At 39.5% G+C, this 8,046-nt stretch overlaps 1 pseudogene; it reads right to left on the reverse strand.

Moving 5' to 3' along the window:
- Positions 1-2,449: 2,449 nt before the first annotated feature.
- On the reverse strand, positions 2,450-2,568 carry LOC112485862 (annotated as a pseudogene).
- Positions 2,569-8,046: the final 5,478 nt, after the last annotated feature.

Genomic DNA, 8,046 nt, shown 5'->3' on the forward strand with positions numbered 1-8,046 from the left:
TAACTTCCAAGCCTAGTATGGGTGCCCATAACCTCAGGCAGGGCACAAGCTGCAGCTGAACTTGGCTTGTAATAGGACCCCTCTCAGGAGTCCCCTACCTGCACTCCCAGTGGCCAGCGTTGGTCGGAGCCAGAGCACCATCTGAGTCAGAGTACATCTGAGGATGACACACCCAAAGGCAGACAGAGCCGTCACCAGAGCCCTGCTGAAGCAAATCCTGTTCTGTGGGGTCAGCGCTTGGACAACAGCTCCTCCACTAGTCACAGCCAGTCATCACAACCAATCAACCTGAGGGTCAATCCCTCCCATTGACAAGCAAACAACAACCAAGGCTCAGCTACAACAAGAGGGCACATAAAACTCATACGAGGGACATGCCTGGAGCACCTGGCTCAGGTCACCAGGGAACACTGTGACTCACAGCACACCTACTACATAAGGCCACTCTACAAATACTTGGAGACATAGCAGCCTTACCTAATACATGGAAACAAACACAAGTAGGCAGCCAAAATGGGGGGACAAAGAAACATGTGCCAAATGAAAGAACAGAACAAAGCTCCAAAAAAGAACTAAACAAAATGGAGACAAGCGATCTCCCAAACGCAGAGTTCAAAACACTTCTTATAAGGATGCTCAATGAACTTCAGTGAGAACTTTAACAAAGAGATAGGAACATAAAAGTGGAGATAAAAAACAAAAAAGAACCAGTCATAAATGAAGAATAAAGTAACTGAAATGAAGAATATCTTAGGAGGAAATAACAGTACATTAGGTGAAGCAGAGGCTCAAATCAGTGATTTAAAAGATAAGGTAGCAGAAAACACCCAATCAGAACAACAAGAAAAAAGAGTCCAGAGAAATGAGGATAGTTTAAGGGGTCTCTGGGACAACATCAAGCATATCAACATTCGCATCATGGGGGTACCAGAAAGAGAAGAGAGAAAACAAGGAATTGAAAACCTATTTCAAAAAATAATGACTGAAAACTTCTCTAACCTGGTGAAGAAAATAGACATACAACCCCAGGAAGCTCAGAGAACCCCCAAAACCAAGAATCCAAAGAGGCCACATCAAGACACATCATAATTAAAATGCCAAAGCTTAAAGACAAAGAGAGAATCTTAAAAGCAGCCAGAGAACTACAAGTGTTGGAGAGGATGTGGAGAAAAGGGAACCCTCACACATTGTTGGTGGGATTGCAAATTGGTACAGCCGCTATGGAAAACAGTCTGGAGGTTTCTCAAAACATTAAAAATGAATATACGTGTTGACTCCAATATTCATGGCAGCACAATTTACAATAGCCAAGATATGGAAGCAACCTAAATGCCCATTAACAGACAATTGGATAAAGAAGTTATATATACATATATACAGTGGACTATTACTCAGCCATTAAAAAAATGAAATCTACCATTTGCAACAACACGGATGGACCTGAACTAGAGGTTATTATGCTGAGAGAAATGTCAGACAGAGAAAGATAAATATCATATGATTTCATTTACATGTGGAATCTAAGGAACAAAAAGAACAAACTAATTAAAAACAGACTCTCGAATATAGTGGACAATTTGGTGATGGACAGAGGGGAGGGTGGGGGGCGTGGAGAATGGAGTGAAGGGTTAAAAAAGTACAAATTAGTAGTTGATTGATGGTCACAGGGATGGGGAACACAGCATAGGAAATGCAGTTAGCATTAATATATTGGCTAGGTAGAAAACCAGAGGAGAGAAGGAGCAATTAGGGGGATCATCTTATAAACTATATAAATGTCTAACCAATGTACTGTATACGTGAAACTAATTAAAATAAATTAATTAATTTTTTTAAAAAAAGCAAGAGAAAAGCAGTTACTTACCTATAAGGGAGCTCCCATAAGACTTTCAGCTGATTTCTCAACAGAAACTTTGCAGGCCAAAAGGGATTGATGGGAAATATTCAAAGCGATGAAAAGCAGGGACCTACACCAAGATTACTCTACTCAGCAAAGCTATCATTTAGAATCAAAGGACAGATAAAGGGCTACTCAGATAAGAAAAAGCTAAAAGAGTTCATCATCACCAAGCCAGTATTACAGGAAATGTTAAAGCAAAGAAGAGATTTAAAAAATTTATGAATGGCAAAAACTACTTTAAATATAAATAAACTAAATCCTTCACTCAAAAGATAGGGTGGCTGAATGGATAAGAAAATAAGACCCTTACGTTTGCTGCCTACAAGAAACTTACTTCAGATCAAAGTTACACACAGTCTGAGAGTAAAGAGATGAAAACAGATGTTTCATGAAAGTGCAAACAAAAAAAATCTGGGGTAGCAATATTTATACCAGACAAAATAGACTTTATTTTATTTATTTACTTTTTAGGCGAGGCAACCCTTGGTTGACCTCATAGATTGCAAGGACTTTGTCAGCTTACAATCCCTTATTTTTTTTGACTTTTTACACCCACAGTTTCTGGTCTTCCTAGGTGGTCTCCCATCCAAGTACTAACCAAGCCTGATCCTGCTTAGCTTCTGAGATCAGATGGGATCAGGCTTGTTCAGGGTAGCATGACTGTAGACCAAAAGAGACTTTAAAAGTCTATAAAGAGAGACAAAGGAGGACCCAGTTATCCAATTTCTGTATATTTATCTGAAGAAATCCAAAACCTTACTTTGAAGGGATATATGCATCCATATGTTCATTGCGGTATTATTTACAGTAGCCAAGATATGGAGGCATCCTGGGTGTCCATCAATGGATGAATGGATAAAGAAGAGGTGGCATATATACATATTGGAATATTACTCAGCCATAAAAAAGAATGAAATCTTGCCATCTGCAACAACATGGATGACCTAGAAAGTATTATGCTGAGTGGAGTAAGTCAGACAGAGAAAGACAAATGTCATATGTGAAATCTAGAGAACAGGATAAACAAACAAACAACAGAAACAAGCTCAGATACAGAGAGCATTTCAATGGTTGTCAGATTGAGGGGGTAAAGGGATGGGTGAAGAGGGATGGGTGAAGGGGGAGGGCATTAACAGGTACAGATTGATAGTTACAAAATAGTAATGGGGCTGTACAGTACGGAATGGGGAATATAGTCAGAAGTATAGTAACAACTGCATATGGTATCAGATGAGTAATGGATTTATTGGGGTGATCACTTCGTAAGTTATATAAATGTCTAATCACTCTGCCATATACCTGAAACTAACATAATATTGTATGTCAAATATAATTGAAAAAAATAAAAATATAAAAATTTTTTTGAAAGCAACTAATTAAATCAACTGAAAACACAATCTTCAAATATCAGAACCAGAAGGGAGTCCAGTGATCAACTATCTAGTCCAGGAGGTAGAAAACCTTTTATGTAAAGAGCCTGGGTATAAATAAATATTTTAGGTTTCGTGGGCCATACAGCGTCTGTTACAACTATTTGAACTCATTGTTGTGGCTCAAAGGCAGCCATAGACAATCGACGGTCACCTGTTGTCTAATAAAACTTCTTACAAAACAATTTAAATAAATGTGAAATATTTAAATAAAGAAAAGATCAGTATTACTGTTTTCTTTTGCCTCAGGCTCCAATATGGCTCCACGTAGCACTGTTACCGATCTTGTCAACATTTCAATTTTTGATGATGTGCTCATCATGAAACTGCTGGCGTTGTGATTTTTAAAAAATCACTGCACTCAAATATTACTTACCTGGATTACTGAGTTCCTGGTGCCCTCTTAAACTTTGCACTCAGGGCTGGAGCCTCACTGGCCTTGCCCTAGTTTGGGTCCCGCCTCTTGCACCAAAACCTACACCCCTATCTCTGTTCTTCATTGAGACAGCCCCCTTGTCCATTTTCTCTCTGTTCCCATTCATGGTCAAATTGGGTCCTCATGACTTGGCTGCACATTTTCATGCTGGGGGTCATGTGCAGGCTCCCTCACTCTCTCACTTTTCCTCTCACTTGGGAGCATTGACAAATCCACCCCCACCTCCCATATCTCTTGTTGGGCAGTTCTCACCTTCAAAACATTTGAAGGATCAGCTTTTGCTTCAAGAAGTCTTATCTAGAAATATTCCCAATGCTGCAGACCTCTCCCTAAAAGAATTCTCCAACAACCACTAAGAAAACTATGCCTATCTCATATCCATGTATTGGTGCAAAGGCACAGAGGGGGAAATGCAACAGAGAGCTCTCCCTCACTGGACTGTGAACCCCTCAGGGTGAGGACCTCCATATCCTAATGTCTAGCACACAGTGGGCCCTCAACAAGTATTTGTCAACTTGAAGTGAACAAGCCCTTTCAGTTAGATTTTCAGAGTGTAAATGACTAGGGCAAAAACAGGGAGGCTGGGGAAGACTGATTTCATGCCCTTAAAGTGACAGTAAAACAGTCTATTTTGTGGATTTTGTTAGTTGAAACGAAAGGACTGGGAAAAATTGCTACAGTGGGCATTGTGGATAATATTGGAGTGAGAAAAAAGGGTCATCTCCATTTGCACCTTAACTATTGCAGGAAAATCCATGTGCTTTACCCATTTTTGATTTCCAGTATGCCCCTGTTCTATGGGAAGTGAGAGAGCCAATTCAGAAATAAATTACTGCTCTTAGCTAAACCCCCATTTCCCAAATCCCAAGCCTTCCTTTAACCCATTTATTTAATTCCTCTTAACATATTTAAATTCATTGGAGAAATTATGAGGGAGACAGATGAGACAGGTCGCAAACCTTGGTATGCACATTAAAATAAAGAAAATTAAACGAAAGATTAATAGAGCAGACAGGTAACTGTGTAGCCTGATTTCACTTTGAAGCAATTTATTTCCATTCAAACTGTGATAAATAACCACCAAGTGATATAATAATTACCCATTTCTTGATGTCGAATGGGATGTGGAAATTATTCTCTGAAGTGAAAACATCCCATGGACTTTCAAAAGGGAATGTCTCACATTCAATAAAGCTACAAAGCATGACCCCAAAAGAAATTGAATTGGCCTGTGTGTATTCCCATTGCTACGTCTGAAAAGTATGTTCTGACCCTCCAAGACAAGCTTCTCTCTTTGTTTGATAAAGTCTTGTGATTTGCAACCACAAAAACTCTGAAGACTCTATAAATTCTGTGCTTTGGCTCTCTCACGTGAGGCCAAGCCCAGAAAAGGACAGCTGCTGAAGAAGGCAGAGTCTTGACACTCCTACTTTTGGTGGTTAGCAATGGTCATTTCTAAATGCCCCTAGGACTTAAAAATAATTAAATGCATTTTAAAATTAGGTCTCAGTCTGTTAAAAGCACAACCTCCATTGGTAAACATTTATCAACACCCATTAGAAGAATCTTCTTCGCTGAAGTTCTTTACTGCTCATTAACTTAGGGTCGCCATTGCTTTAGGCCCCGCAGTGTGCTGGGTGCATGAGAAACAATGACGACAAGGGAAGCCAAGAGGCAAAGAAATGAACTCTCTAGTGGGAAAAGCATCAGATGAAGATTGAGAAGACTTGGGTTCTAGCCCTGGGTTCTAGCCCTTGACAGCCATATAGACTTGAGAAGTTCACTTAAACATCTCTGACCCTCAGTTTCTTCATCTATAAAATGGGGATGAAGGTATATACCTACCTTACGCAACTGGAAAATCATCATGTGGGTTCCTAAGTTTTTTTTTAAACACTAACGCTGAGCAAGGCCCTCGGTTAGGAGTTGTGGAGAGAGTTAAGAAACTGTACCCACTTCAAGGAACTTTTCATGGAGGAGGAAAACGTAATGTGTGTATGCAGCACATCCCAACAAGGCTGTTCTGAGCCTGTCATTTCTTGCTTAAGCAACCTAGGGCCCCAGACTTTCCCTCTCCCTCCACCCATTCAGTTACCATTTTATTTATTTACTTATCCAACAAAAACTTCATCTTGCATTTTCAGTGTATCCGGCACTGAAGAACAGAGATGAATCACATCAAATTTCCTGCCTTCAAGGAGCTCACAGACTAGCAAAGATGACCACAGCCTTGCAATCTGCAAAGCATTTTAAATATATAGTTCCTTATTTCATCCTCAAAACAACCCTTTGGGAACCCTCATACATTGTTGGTGGGATTGCAAATTGGTACAGCCGCTATGGAAAACAGTCTGGAGGTTTCTCAAAAAATTAAAAATGAATATACCTTTTGACCCAGCACTTCTGGGTATTTATCCAAATAAAACCAAAACAATAAATCATAAAGATCTATGCACTCCAATATTCATGGCAGCACAATTTACAATAGCCAAGATATGGAAACAACCTAAATCTCCATCAACAGATAACTGGATAAAGAAGTTATGGTTCATATATTCAATGGAATATTACTCAGCCATTAAAAAAATGAAATCCTACCATTTGCAATGACATAGATGGACCTAGAGGTTATTATGCTGAGTGAAATAAGTCAGACAGAGAAAGATAAATACCATATGATTTCACTTATATGCGGTATCTAAGGCACAAAAAGAACGTACTAATCAAAAACAGACTCAAAAATATAGTGGACAGTTTGGTGACAGACAAAGGGGAGGGGGGTTGGGAGGCTGGAAGAATGGGGTGAAGGGTTAAAGAAGTACAAAATAGTAGTTGATAGTTGGGCACGGGGATGGGGAGCACGGCATAAGGAATGCAGTTAGCATTAATATGATGGCTAAATGAAGGGTCAGGGAAGAGAGAGAGCAATTGGGGGGATCATTTTATAAACATTATAGATGTCTAACCAATGTACTATATACTTGAAACTAATTCAAATAAATAAATTTATTTTTTTTAAAAAAACCCTTTGTAATAGATATTATAAGCTCTATTTTAAAGATGATAACACTGAAGACCCAGAAAAATGAAGTGACTCGCCAACCTTATGGAGCTTTCAGTGACAGGGCAACATTGAAATTGTGATTTTACTACTCAAATCCAGTGTCCCATCTCTCTCAGGCCATGGGCGTTCTCTAGGGAAGAAGTCCTGCCTTAAACTAAGCCCTCTCGCTGAGAACATGACTCCACCTAATACTTAATAAGTTCTTTTCTCTGTAGAGCTTGATCTTGTTCTCTGTATCTTCCAACACTGTCTAGGGTCTGGCTGAAATAAATTTCCTTCTTTCTTTCTTCCTTCCCTTCTTCCTCCCTTCCTCCAGGGAGGGTTTCACAGAAGAGTAACAGACAAAAGGAAACCTGAAGGGCCTTTGGCCAGGAAAGAGGGTGGGGCTAGTGTGTTTTAGGCAGAGGGGACCAAATGAACAAAGCCTGGGAGGAGAGTGTGAGGCTTTGGGGGACCTACAGTTTGTTTAGGGAACTTGGACTACGTTAAACAAGAGAGAAAGCTGCTGTTAGAGGGGAACTCATGAGTCAGACTTGCAGAGCACAAGTGAGAAGTTTAGACTTCATTCTGAAAGCTGCGAGAGACATGGAGGGATTTTCAGCAGAAGGTGATACTATCAGATTTGATTTTTAGTAAAACAACTGACTGCTCTTTTGAGAATGAACTCAAACAAGGAGATTGAAGTCAGAGAGAACAGTTGTAGGGAGAGCTGTGGTGATGACACAGAGGTGAGATGATAGTGAACTTAAACCAATGTAGTAGAGGTAGGGAATACGCAGAATCGAGAGAGACCTCCCTGAGTGTTGCATGTTGATTTCAACACCTGCTTGAATCAGTACAGGATAAGCCCATTGACACTATATCACAAACAAAGCTAACAATAATAATGGTTTTATTTACCAAGTCCTTAGAATAAAGCCAGGTAGTAGGCAAAGAACTTTAAATGTGTTACTGCATTTAAGAATGAAAACAACTTGATGATATTGGCAGTTATTCTCCCTATTTTACAAGTATAGATTCTTAGAACCCACTGGAACTATACTAAACCCAAACCTTCAAATGCCCAGAAATCTGCATTTGAAATCCAGCACTCTTACTTAACGTGTGCTAAATCTTCAGAGCCACCGCTGTGAACTCCAAAGCACGTGACAGTTTTATTCTGGCAAACAGCTTCAATTAATAAAAAAAAATAATAATTTCAATTCCAAAAATAACA

The sequence above is a fragment of the Pteropus alecto genome, unplaced genomic scaffold, assembly GCF_000325575.1.
Source record: "Pteropus alecto unplaced genomic scaffold, ASM32557v1 scaffold25, whole genome shotgun sequence".
Classification (NCBI taxonomy): Eukaryota; Metazoa; Chordata; class Mammalia; order Chiroptera; family Pteropodidae; genus Pteropus; species Pteropus alecto.